Source organism: Artemia franciscana, chromosome 2, assembly GCF_032884065.1.
Source record: "Artemia franciscana chromosome 2, ASM3288406v1, whole genome shotgun sequence".
NCBI classification, from domain to species: domain Eukaryota; kingdom Metazoa; phylum Arthropoda; class Branchiopoda; order Anostraca; family Artemiidae; genus Artemia; species Artemia franciscana.
Window position 1 is genome coordinate 6,151,592 of NC_088864.1, and position 14,054 is coordinate 6,165,645.

Sequence of the window (14,054 nt, forward strand, 5' to 3'; positions counted from 1 at the left end):
ACGCTTTCTTTTGGTAATTTCTCTCTGAGCCGCAAGTCTAAGCCCCCCCCCCTAAAGCAACATGTATGCAAGGTGCTAATTTTCAACTTTGTAAAACTTGTGGATATACAACATTCTTCGCTGTCCCATTGTCTGTGCATATAAATAGATTGTCCAGTTTGCCGACTCTAGAACATGCAGCATTTAATTGTCCATGGGAAAAACAATCCGTATTGAGATCTATACCGCATTTTTTGAATGATTGTCCTTGAGCTTTGTTGATGGTGATTACAAATGCTAATCGAATTGGGAATTGCAATCTTTTAAACTGAAAAGGCAGATCCGTTGGAATCACGGGAATTTGAGGAATAAGAACAGCCTCACCCTCGGATTGTTGCCTCTATTATGTTTCCATTGTTTTTTCATGGCAAGTCGCGTGCCATTACAAAGCTTTGGTGGGTTAATATTTCGCCACAGTATTATTGGTACGCCTATTTTTAGTTGAAGCACGTGTGGTGGAAACCCTGGGAGATCCAGGGAATTTAAAAATTCTGATAGATAGTTAACCGCTTCATTTGATTCGAGAACTGTGTCGACTGACTTTTAAATGACTGCCTGGTCTCGAATCTTGGTCAGAATAATATTGTTGATTTTGTGGACGTCTTTGTTCTTGGCTGCCAGAATCCCTCGTTCACTTAGCCGTTTATCATTTTTATAATTGGTTAGAATATTCGGAAATATCTTTTCAACCAAATCATGTTTTGACGTCACTAAATTACAGAATTCAGGAGGCAGTTGTACACGTCCTGAAATTGAGTCATCTGGGAACATGCCGTTTCCAATTGCCAGCAATTGATCTGAAAATGTTTCACCAGAGTGATCGTTTTGCGATTGGACACGCATATTTATAGTTAATTCATTGCGCTGCATTTCTTATCTATTTCTTTGTTAGTGGCTGAATTTATCAATTTAATATTAAAGGGATAGCCGTCGGCTCCATCCCAAAAAATTATAGGATATTGTAGGGCATCGTAGCATCGATGAGTTTCAGCAATTCTTGTCATCTGATGGCTTTGCCTACAAAGAATAATATCTCGAGGTAAGAACTGATCACCGACCATAACGATTGACACTTCGTTGATAGTTGGAGCATTGAATCTACGCACATGTTCAGCAGTAGGCGTTTTGTCAGCGAAAATAGCAATTTTATGCGTGTCAGTAGGCATCAAGTCGATTGCTGTTTTGAACTGACGCACTAAATTGTTATTATTGTGGAAAAGATGTTGCAACTGGAAAACGATCGTCCTTTCAACGCCGGGACTAGTTCCCCAACGTGCATTCAATTCAGCATTGCTATCACTGACGAAGTACAGTTGCAAAAATTTGTGATGCTCATCTGAGAATGGGAGAAGAGAGCCTCCTCTATGATAAATTTGCCTTTTTACTTTGAAAGTAGGCATAAAATGATCTTGATCTTCAATTTGGGCACCAAACGATGTCATTTGGAGAGTTATATTTCCTGATGTTCGATAAAAACGATTCGATTCAGACGTATTTCCAGTAAGCAAAGTATTCAATGACTCTGGTGGTGTACTCAGTTGAGGAAGCTTAATTTTTCCTGAGGCGCTACACATTTCTGTTGTTTCGCCATTAAATTTCAATGCCTTGCAATAGGGACAAATTTCAGACATAGTCCTGATTTGAACATCTCGGCTCAAGCTATCATCATCGAAAGGGCAGTATTTGAATGCCAGGCGATTATACACGCGTTGCTTTTGTAATACATCGACACGCATTCTTTTTCACTAACTCTGTCAGCCGCAAGCCTGGTTTCGCGTTGCTCTGGTGGTTCTTCGACACGCCTTCGTTGACGTAAAGCCGCAAGTCTGGTTTCACGTTGCTCTGGTGATTCCTTGACATGCCTTCTTTTTTACTATCTCTGTCAGCTGCAAGCCTGGTTTCGCGCTGCTCTGGCGGTTCCTTGATACACCTTCGTTGACGCAAAGCCGCAAGCTGGTTTCGCGTTGCTGTGGTGATTCCTCGGCACACCTTCTTTTTTTACTCTCTCTCTCTGTCATCTGCAAGCCTGGTTTTGCGTTACTCTGGGGATCCCTCGACAAGCCTTCTTTTTTACCATCTCTGTCAGCTGAAAGACGCCTTCTTTTTTTACTGTCTCTGTCAGCTGCAAGCCTGTTTTCGCGTGCTCTGCTGGTTCCTTGACACGCCTTCGTTGACGTAAATTGGACATTCCTAATCTGGCCCTTTCGCTTTGAGCCGCAAGCCTGGTTTTTGCGTTGCTCTGGTGTTTCCTCCTGGTGTTCCCTTTTTGGTGACATTATAGGATAATTTCTCTTTGATATTAGTGATACTTTCTCTTAGAGCCACAATATAATGGTACTTTTTATTTGAGCCGCATATATTTATGTTGAATAAGACGTCATGTGCACAAACAAAGCCAAACACCAACTACATTTTGTTAATACTCATCCCAGTATGTACGAGCATAAGGCAAATATTATTCAGAATGTTGACATGACTGTTCTTTCGTTGTTTCTACTGATTTTACCACTATAGGAAACTTTGATCCTGATTTCTTAATCTGTCCCTGTCATATTGTAGATAGATCATGTCCGTTCCATTACAAGTTCGCACAATTAATGAACAAGCATGAATCCTGCTTTTGTGGCTGGATGGTGAATCAAGGACCACAGACTCTGCCCTTTATTCTCCGGCGGTTTTGAGCATTATTAAGTACTAAGCCTTTGAAGACCCTGGCTGTACAAATTCTGAGACACTTGACAAACAAAACTTTAAAACTGAGCCATCTTTGCGTAGAATAAAATCCATTGATCGAGATTTGAAGCCAATTCCTACTTCACTAAAAGTAGTTTCAGATGTTACAATTTCTGAAGGAAGCAATCAGGGGAAAATTCAAAGCCAATTCCTTCTTCATTAAAAGTAATTTCAGATATTACAATATCTGAAGGAAGCAATCAGGGGAAAATTCAAAGCCAATTTCTTCTTCATTAAAAGTAGTTTCAGATATTACAATTTCTGAAGGAAGCAATCAGAGAAAAATTCAAAGCCGATTCCTACTTCATTAAAAGTAGTTTCAGATGTTACAATTTTTGAAGGAAGCAATTAAGGGAAAATTCAAAGCCAATTCCTGCTTCATTAAAATTAGTTTCAGATGTTACAATTTCTGAAGGAAGCCATCAGGGGAAAATTCAACGCCAATTCCTACTTCATTAAAAGTAGTTTCAAATGCTACGATTTCTGAAGGTATTAATCAGGGAAAAATTCTTAGTGGTTCCCGCCTTAGGGTTTGATATTATCTTTAGTGGGGAAATACTCGAAGAAATAGTCTGAAATCTTGATTTCTGGACCAACACGTTGACTTTCTTGAGTTTCGAGCATGAGCATTTGATTGTTCTTTCTTTCCAGTCCATTGATATGCTTGAGAGAAAGGGCTAACTTCATCATTAGGAGACTCGGCGTAAAGACCAGCGTTATTCTTCTCGATTTATAACGGAGCGATCGGGATTTTCACCAAGGAACATGGTAACAAGCGCATGGAGAAAATTTCATTCTGTTTATGATGATACTAAGTCATTTAATATGATAAGACATGAACTTTTAAAAATTTTTTCTAGAAATTTTTCACCATTAATCTTTTGATCTTTTTTTTCTCTATGGATTTTTAATTTTTTTAATTCATTGTCGCTGATTGCTCATGATGTCATTCTATGTGCACGTTTGTTTGATTGTTTTGCTATTGTGATTTTTATTTTGTCTTTCTGCTCTGTGTGGTGGGCCGTGGACTTGGGTATTGGATCTTCAACTAATATTGTTTATGTTATAAATATTGATGGAGTCACCACAATCATGAGCTCTGTCTCTCCATGGTGACCCAGTGTATTTTATTTGTTATGCGTATTATATTAATAAATTGAATTGAATTTCTCTATAAGTATGTTGATGCCTAAGAAATTAGTTATAGACCCCATTTCAATCAAAGCATCAGAAGTTATTTTTATGTCGAAAGAAGGGTTGTCTTTATCATATGGGACGACAGTCGTTAGAGTACTTGTAAGTGAGCTCTGAATTTTTTTTATGCTTCCTCCATTAAATTTGTGAAGGATAAGGGTATAATTTAATATTAATGAAAGTTCGTTATAGTTAAACTGACGAGGGTAATTGGAAGTGCTGCTGAAATGACCAGTGACGTAATTTCAGTTTACAAAGCTGAAATTGTTAGTGTTGGGGTAAGGTTGGTTGGTTGACAGACAGGAAAACTATTGAAAGTCAACCTTGAACTGACGCAAACTTTTTGAAGAAGTTGGATTTAAGCCATTCAAATGGAAACGTGAGTTATGTGAAAAAGGGAAAGATTTCCTTATAAAGTATCAAAGCACATTTTTGGAACTTGCATATGATAAATCAAAATAGTTTGAAGGAATTGTACAGTAGATATTGACAGAAGTGTACCACAAACATAGCCAAAGTCTTTTAATTTGCCACTGAAAATGCACGAGGTTCTTAAAAAAAAACATTTTCGCATGATGACCAATGGTCTATGTTGCACAGGTACAGATTTCCTGATTCAATACCTTTGGTCAGGAGTTCAATGCTTGGTGGGGGGGCAAATCATCCAACGCTTCCGGTGTTTTTCCCTCAAATTTCTCTAGGTGCCCATTTAGAATTGGTTCGACTCTGGCTGAGCTTACAGGTTCTAACTATTGGCACCCGTTCCAAACCAAATAACCAGCGACACCAGGATTCGAACTCCGAACCTCAGAATCGGTTCTGCAACAATTTATTTATGCTAAGGCCAAAGTAGGAGGTATAAAGTTCGGTAAAAGTGAATATTGCTGTCCTATATTCGTTATTGCGAAAAACCTAGTAAAAATGACTTGTAGGAAGATTTCTTTCACTTAGTGTTGCTGAAGAATTATTGGCTAAAGGTCATAGTCTATTAGAAGAGCTTCATTTTAGACGATTTCTTAAACTGTTGGCAGTCAGCCTCATTTGATATCTAACAATGCCATACCCTCTTTCCAAAGGACTTTCCCCCTTCTTACTATTTCGTGACATTATCCTGGCTACATTTTACGGAGATTTCTAGATTCAGGGTAAACTTGAGATAACTGCTACGCCCGGATCATCTTATATTGACAGGAAAATAAATAATTAATTTAATATTATTTTTCATTTTATCTCCCTATAACAACCATTTTCTACTTTTTGGAAGGGTTTAATGTCAGTATACTCGCATAAGATGTTGGAAATACACAATTTTGATGTTTTGAATAGAATACATGTCTTCTCCAAAACGATTCACATTTGTCGCTGTAGGTATGGTGAGTTCATTTCATGTAAATTATGGCTAACTGATAGATTTTACATTTATTTTCGTATTCAGAACTTGATTATTCTGACTTAAAACATATTTTGAATTTCAATTTTCTGCCCTATTCTGATCATTATCATTTGGACTAAGATTATGTATTTCTAGTCAAAGTGGTGCTTCTATAGGCTTTTTATGAGAAATCTTTACATGATTCAAATTCAAAAAAATTTGCTAAATCGAACAGCAATTTATGCATACAGGGTTTTGTATTTAGATGGTAATTCATTTGCCGCACCGGGCTTCAATGCTCAAACTGAAGATACCCGCCTATGGGGATTTTACTTCAAAAAGGCTAAGATTTAAACTGAAATTTTTTATAAGCAAATGATTAAACAGTGAAAGAAATAATTTACTGAAAGTGATATATTGTAGTTACAGCATTTATACAGATATTTCTGAAGTCAAAACAGCATGAGGGTATGCAGTCCAATTTACAGTATCAACTCATATGTTCCAAAAATTAATTTTGCATTACTGATGCTCAATTTATTATCTATTCAGAGCGTTATCAGAAAAAATTTTTGAATGTTGAATTGGACCTAGTGAATTACAGTGTGGTGAGAGAAACATAGCAACTTGCAACTAATAGCAGACAATGGGAGCTGAACAGATATATTTTTGAAATTGAAATGCTAGATTCAGTACCTTGTCGTTTTGGTTTATTCCATTGGACATCTCTTTGTTCTCATTTTTAGAGAAGCATTCCACAAACCACAAAAGATTCTGGGTCTTTGATGATTAGTTTTTATGTTAGTCTTAGAACAAACGGAAAATTCAATATACTCTTTTGTCTTATAATTGTAATGTCTTTTATTTCATTTAAAAGACCATTTTTTTCATTTTGTTTCCCGTTTTAGCACATCGGTAAGAAAAAGACATCTTTTGTCTAGAAATTTAGGTTACAGAGCTAGGATTGGAAGAATGATATGAATTGTGTCACCGAAAATCAAACAGTTCGTGGTAGCGAACTATATGTAAGGAGCGACCCGACTCAATAGTTACTGAAACTCTAAAAACTAAGTTTTGATACCAATAGATATATCAAAAGAATCAGCTTATTAAGCTGGATTAAATATACACGTTTCATTAAGTTTATCTCACCAATGAAATTTTACGAGCCTGCGAAAATTTGCCTGATTTTCGAAAAAAGCAGGAAACACTTCGTAAAAGTAGTAGAATCTTAATGAAAATTACACCATCAGATACAGTGTATGATAAAACCCTACTGTAGTTGTTTCAAGCTCCTATCTGTAAAAATCTGGAATTTTGTATTTTTTGCCAGAAGAACGGTCAGGGATGTGTGTTTAATTGTTTTTCCAAGAGGCGATCGTATCTACCCAGTGGTCTTAGAAAATCGTAAGAGGGCAATTTTGAACGAAAATTAAAAGTTCTAGTGCCCTTTTTAGGTGACCAAAACGATTGGAGGACAGCCTGGACCCCTCCTCCACTCCTTTTTCCCAACGCCGTCCTATCAAAATCTTGAGATAACCATTTTGCTCATCATAGTTGAAAGGCCCAATAGCTATGCCTTTGGATATAACGTGACCCCCGCCCCAGAGCCCCAGGGGGAAGGTCTTTAAGTCATAAAATTTGCCTATTTTTTACAAATAGTATTTGTTATTGTGGAGTATGTATACATTTTCGGGTGGGGGAAGGGCGAATTTTTGCTAAGGTTTTTCCACGTGGGTATTTTCTATGGGGAGGGGAGTTTCAAGTGTTACTGTGTGGTTTGAAGCAGCGTGACTTCTTCATACATCAGAACCTTCTGCGATATATATTCTCAACTTAAAGTTTGCTTAGTGCTCCTCCCATCATCTAAAGTGGCCTCCTAAAGGCCCCCCAATGTATCACTTTGCTTCTAACCACGCACCTGTTCATAATAATTTAGTGGGCGTCGACAAAGTTATTCGTAAAGGTGCGGTTTCATCCCCTTCACTCATCAAAAATGGAGTTCTCAGTGTTGCATCCACTGGTTCCTCGTGTTTCAGTTTCGTCAATCCCAATTTGTCTATCGTCTGTTGTGTGGACGTCATTTTGAACTTTATCCTGCACATTAACAACGTGTTCATATCGCTATAATCTAAATATGCAAAACATGATCTTGAATTCAATGCTGAAAAGTCAGAATTCGTAGCTGGAAGCACATAGTCTTCACATATTCCTGTTGTGAACAGCCGGATCAAGAGTAGGGCTATCATACAGTCTTTTTGTGACAAATATGCTACGTTTCAACTGCCTTCTTTTTTCAAAATTTTTAACTCAATTGCTCTACCATATCACTTATACATAGTACCATTTTGGAAATGTTTACTCCAACAGACAAGTCACAACTTTGTTCTGTTATCTTTCGTGTCGTAAAATGTTTTCTAAGTTTCTTTCCCCATAGAATCGCAACTCTCGTACACCATACGCGTCTTTCGAAGCTGAGCCGTCAATGGTCTTCGGTTCTATCACAGAAGTTATCGTACTATTTGTTATGTTCTGTATTTAATTGTCGTTAGTCGTATTTTCTTCTTCTTTTGTTTATACTTCCAATTTCTTTTCTTTTTATGACGAGTTTTCAGAGAAATAAACTTATAAGGTTCTAGACAAAAAAAAATTTGCCATGGGATTTTTATTCATAAATTTATCGCTCGCTACTTGTTAGTATCTTTATCAAATAATCCACCTTATCGGGGCAGAAACGCGTTAAACCTATTTTATTCCAACAAGTTATTTTTGTCTCATGTTACTTAGGGTGAATATTAAAATTTGTACGATGTTTCTACCACTTCCGAATAATTTGGAAAATTTTAATAGTCTTTTAAAGTTTGTTTGTGCTTTCATGTCTGCGTGTGAGGGTAAAGAGACATAATGAATTTACATAAATTAAAAAAAAAAATATAACTTCTTGCATTTTCCTACAACTTGTGCATTATTGGTGCTTTCTAAAAGTTTGTTTATGTGTGCATGTCTGTTTCTGTGTTTTTATATGCATGCATTTTTGTTTGCCTATTCTTTGTGTGTTCATGTATGTGTCTGCAGTAGTTTGTTTGGCTACCTGTGTATTATTAAGTGTCTTGTATGTTTGTGTATATGTGTGTCTTTTGTGTTTACATGTAAGTGTGCGTGTGTGTTTTGTATCTCTCTCTTCATATGTGTATGTCTGTATGTGTATATAAATGAAAGTTTGTCTGCAGCGCGGTGTTTGTGTCTCTAGAGTGTTTTCAGGGGCACGTGTACCCCAGAAAATCTTAAATTAAATTAATTAAAGACTGGAGGTGCGAAAAATACTAATGTGAGAGCCAAATTGCATTAGTAACCACCTCCCCCCAAATTCTCAGTATCCTTTCTGCTCCTATATGTGTGTATTTGTGGGTATCTGCTATAAACTTTGATGTTTACTAGTTTTGGTTCCACACTGTATGTTTTTGTAGTAGATTTTGTCTATGCCAGGTTGCCTATCAAACAGTTCGTGGTAACGAACTGTAGTAAGCATCTAGGCCCCCTCCCACGCTCATTTTTTTCCCAATGTCAACGGATCAAAATTTTGAGATAGCCATTTTGTTCAGCATAATCGAAAACCATAATAACTATGTATTTGGGGATGATTTACTCCCCCACAATCCCTGGGGGAGGGGCTGCAAGTTACAAACTTTGACCAGTGTTTACATATAGTAATGGTTATTGGGAAGTGTACAGATGTTTTCAGGGGGATTTTATTTTGTTTGGGGGGTGGGGCTGAGGGGAGGGGGCTATGTTGGAGGATCTTTCCTTGGAGGAATCTGTCATGGGGGAAGAAAAATTCAAGGAAAAGGGCGCATGATTTTCTAGCATTACTATAAAAAAACAATGAAAAATAAACATGAAGACATTTTTTCAAATGAAAGGAAGGAGTAGCATTGAAACTTAAAACGAACAGAGATTATAACGCATATGAGGGGTTCTAAAAATACTTTAGCATAAAGAGCGAGGTATTTAGGAGGAGATAAATACCTCGCTCTTTATGCTAAAGTATTTTTAGTAATTTCAACTACTTATTCTACGGCCTTTCTGATTCAGGGGTCATTCTTAAAGAATTGGGACAAAACTTAAGATTTAGTGTAAAGAGCGAGGTATTAACGAGGACAGAAACCCCCTTGTATACATAATAAAAATATAAGATTATGAAAGTTTGTTACGTAAGTTGCTAATTTATAAGTTACGTATAATTTTTAATAATAAAAACGTTCGTTAAAAATTAAAAGTTCTAATTGCCTTTTTAAGCAACCGAAAAATTGGAGGGCAACTTGGCCTCCTTCTCCACCCCTTATTTCTCAAAATCGTCTGATCAAAACTAAGAGAAAGCCATTTAGCCAAAAAAAGAATTAATATACAAATTTCATTTTAATAATTTATGTGCGGAGAGCCAAAACCAAACATGCATTAATTAAAAAACGTTCAGAAATTAAATAAAAAAACTAATTTTTTTAGCTGAAAGTAAGGAGCGACATTAAAACTTAAAACGAACAGAAATTACTCCGTATATAAAATGGTTTGTCCCCTCCACAATCCCTCGCTCTTTACGCTAAAGTTTGATTCTTTGTCACAATTCTACTTTTTAAAACAATTAAAACTTGACTCTTTGCCACAATTCTGCTTTTTAAAACAATTAAAAGCTTTAGCGTAAAGAGCGAGGCATTGCGGAGGGAACAAACCATTTTATATACGGAGTAATTTATGTTCGTTTAATTTTTAATGTCGCTCCTTACTTTCAGCTAAAAAAATTATTTTTTTTTATTTAATTTTATCCAGAAAAGCAAGGTCAATATTTTAGACTTTGATTATATATACCTATTCTTTTAAATAAGTTTCTTTGTGCCCGGTTTTAACTTCCTAATTTAAGTGAATATAAAGATTATGCACAATATGACATTATATTTTCGCGTGACCTGTTGACTTCATCGCCGCCGTAAGTTTTCAGGTTTAAACCAGGTTTAATGCTTCTTTCGCCTCTTAACTTCACAAGTTCGGTAAAATCCACCTTTATCAGCTGTAATTCTTATGTAGAGAATATCTACTCCTAAGCATTTGGGCAAATGCACAACTGTGCTACCGATTTGCGCTAAGAAACTTTTTATTGGTTGGTTTCGGAAGTCAAGAATTTTTGTTGTTTTCGTCGTCAAGGACTCAAGGTTCAAGCTCCAGGTTTGAGTTTTAGACAAATTGAAGAACGTCAAAGAACAATTTATAAAGGCAATTCGTACATTTTAAGTTCGTACGCGAGTAGGAATTCTGATAAGAGGGTTTAGCAACGAGTTTGCCTTATTTTTACAGCTTTGATTTTATTTATTTGTTTTGCTCAATTGTTGTTTTTTAACATGAGTACAACACTAATTTAGAGCCTACAGATAATGAGTAGCCTATGATTTATTGCTTCATCTTTTTTGAATGAAATAAAAAGTAAAGATAAGGACTCCTTTGAATGTTGACTTTTGTCGCGATTCTAGTTACATTTCAGTATAATTCCACTTTTGACTACTGTGGATAATTTAACAACCAAAAAAAGTTCCACTAGAAGATGGAGTGCAAACATGGGAGATAAATCTGGGGATAGTACAAACAATGAACCAGTTGAGGGTAAGAACAGTAATTTGAATATAAATTAAGGAGTAATTGGGTCAGTAATAAATACTCGAGTTCTTGGAAATTCCAGATTTACAATACCTTTTTACAGCCATTTGCGAAGGGTTAAAATACTACTTGGCTGGAAGGTAACAGGGTCACTACTCTATTTTTCTGCGGATAGAGAATCCTCCAATATAAGAAGTTTTGAAACCTGTGTCAAAAGTGACACAGGATACTACTAGTCTGGAAACAAATTTAGAGATTTGATTAACTTAAGTCAATAAACCAATGAATCTGCACATTAGTTTTACAGGAGGGTAAAAATCGCCGCAAAATAGTATCGAGCGGGTATAGGGGTGTAGCATATTTTCCTAATAGGGTATGTCTGAACTGATTGATTGAGGGATCGAGGCTAAATGTTAAGAGACATTTACTAGGACGATTTTACTGCTATTTCTGAAGCCTGTAAACTCCTAGCGTTTTGAAGCTACTGAGAACGCAATTAGGGAAGAAAAACAGTTTTTTTCAGAAGCCGTAGTTTGTATGTTTCGTTGAAAAGGATGGAATAAGGGAATCTATTAAAACTCGTTTTAAGTAAAATGTGACAAAGAGGGAGCGGTGAATCCTTCAGTGTAGGAGATAGGGGATGAAATAAGAGTACAGGTTGAGGTTTTGGAGCAAATAACTGTGATGGGAAAACAGGTTTGGTTAAAACCCATGGTTATTTGTCCCTGGGTTAGACGAACTATTCCCACTCCTAGGAAATATTGTTTTTCTCAGATGTTTGGTTAGTTAAAGCCTGGATGTTCGTATGTAAAAGTTTTATAACAGAGTATATAGAAGTTTTGTCAAAGCCGACTGTAACCATAGAAATACGAGCTGTAAGCACGAAATGGGTGCATGTTTCGTCCATGGTAGGCTCGATTGGAACAAAAAAGCGTGCGCATGAACAAATTACTGTCGGAGTTTACATCCCCCTGCTGCTCCTGAAGACATAATTAGAGAAAGCATTACAGATTGTAGCAGCAAAAGCTATTCGGGTCTGTAGCTAACTTTTCGGAAAGCCATTATTAGAATTTTCTGTTAAGCTTGACCCCCGTCATCTTAAAATATTTTCGTTTTACTCTTGCGCATGAGCTAAACAAATAACTTCCATTGTTAAAACCATAAAATTTAACTACTTAACTAAAAAATCAAACCCAAATCCTTAAATTCTTTTTTACTAAAAAAAAAAAGCAAAACATTTTTCAAATCCTCACAAAAAATCCAAAGTCACAATTATAATCAATCTAGCGCAAAAAAAATAACAACAAGGAAAATATTGAAATGAAACAGCTAAAGCAACATTGGAAAATTTACAGAAGCTAACAGAACACCAAAGAATTATAATTAAAATAGAAAAACAATAAAGACGAAACTTCAAGTTGACATTCAGAAGTAAAAAAAAAAAACTAATTTTCCTTCAGTTCAAAGCATATTTCCAACTACGGCTTCTAGCTTTATCCCTTTTTGGGTAAAAATTTAGTTGAAGTGTCATTGGTTTTGAATGACTTTCCAAATATTAAATAAAAACTTTTTCAAGAATATTGAAAAAAAAATTGGATTTACTATATTAAGCATTCAATTATCCCTTAGTCCTCTGAAACCTAACATTTAAATTAGATAAAATCAATAAAAGAGAATCTTGTGCAAGATTACTAGAAACAGTACATTTACATTAAGTATAACAAACATTTGAAAAATTGAGCGAAAAAATATTGACGTCAGGGCCCAAAATTACGATAGGAGAAAAGAGTATAAAAGACAAGGAGAAGAGTAAAAGAGCGGCTTTTGCAATTGTGCCCTTTAGTTCTTCCTCTTTGTAATTGTAATTTTACTTTACTGATAATTTGGGAGGGACCAGATTACTTCGATGGTATGTGTTGTTATTATCATTTATTAATGCTTGTCTCTTAATTTTTAGTTAAACTTTGTTTTTGTTCTTAATTAAAAAAAAACAAACTTTTTTACACAAAGAAAATTAAAGAGCTCCATTAGACCAAAAATTAAATTGAATAATCTACCAAACGTAAAACTACCATAAATCAGGATCAATAAATAAACGAAACCAAAAATGAACAGATGTTACAATAAACAAGAGTCAAACTCAAAACGAACAGAAATTTACACGAGTAAATTTAGCGCTTTTAAGGTCTTTTTACGACCACTACATAATTTGCACTTTATAGAAAAAGATATATATTTTGAATTTTTTCACTATTTTAGCTTTAATGAATCAAGATATATTAAAACTCTTAAGAATAAATATCAGAATATGTATATCAAACTGACAATGCGATTTTATTTGTAGGATTTTTGAAAATCTTGACATTGAGAGTAGTGTTGTCATTTTTATTAGTTGATCTGAAAAATAAAACTTAATACCCTTCCCAAAATTTTCTATCTATGCTCTTTGGCAGTCTGGATACGCTTGCACTCTTTTGATTTAATTACATTATAAGAGCAGAAGTAGTAATAGAAGTAGCCCCGACAGTTTGACCTTAATATTCTCAGTCGTTTTGCGGATATTGCTAAGATGCCTTATTGGCAACCAAAATATACACAGTGCGCTTTGATTTTAAAACAATGATAGTTTTTTAGCATAATTGGTAAATTGTGTAACTGCAAGGGGCTGAACTACCCAATAGCCCTAGAGGTATAGTTACCGGACCGTTCAGCATTGCTGAACATAATGGTTGCCTCGAGATTTTTATTAGAAGTGTATCAAAATCATTGGCTAAAGAGGATGGGCCTCCTTGAAAAGAGAATTATAACTTTTAATTTCCAATCGAATTAGCTCCTTTAAAAATGTCATTGATATTACTGATGTTATTACTGATATTACTGATATTACTGATATTATTGATGTATGATGCAGCAGTCTTTGCTTATATGCCTTTTTAAAAACTTACATGCATATAGTTTTCTGTTTAATTGAAACTCCCCTTAAAAGTTTCAACACAATGCTTCAGTGTCATTTGCTGCAATAACCGTAAAAGTAGTATTAAAAGTATACACGTTGTGTCTTATGGCAATCGAT

At 35.4% G+C, this 14,054-nt stretch overlaps 1 protein-coding gene across 1 annotated transcript in view; it reads left to right on the top strand.

The window, feature by feature from the left end:
* Positions 1-14,054, top strand: part of LOC136034016 (zinc finger protein 436-like) — a 144,331-nt gene that overhangs the window by 51,148 nt on the left and 79,129 nt on the right. The window lies entirely within an intron of this gene.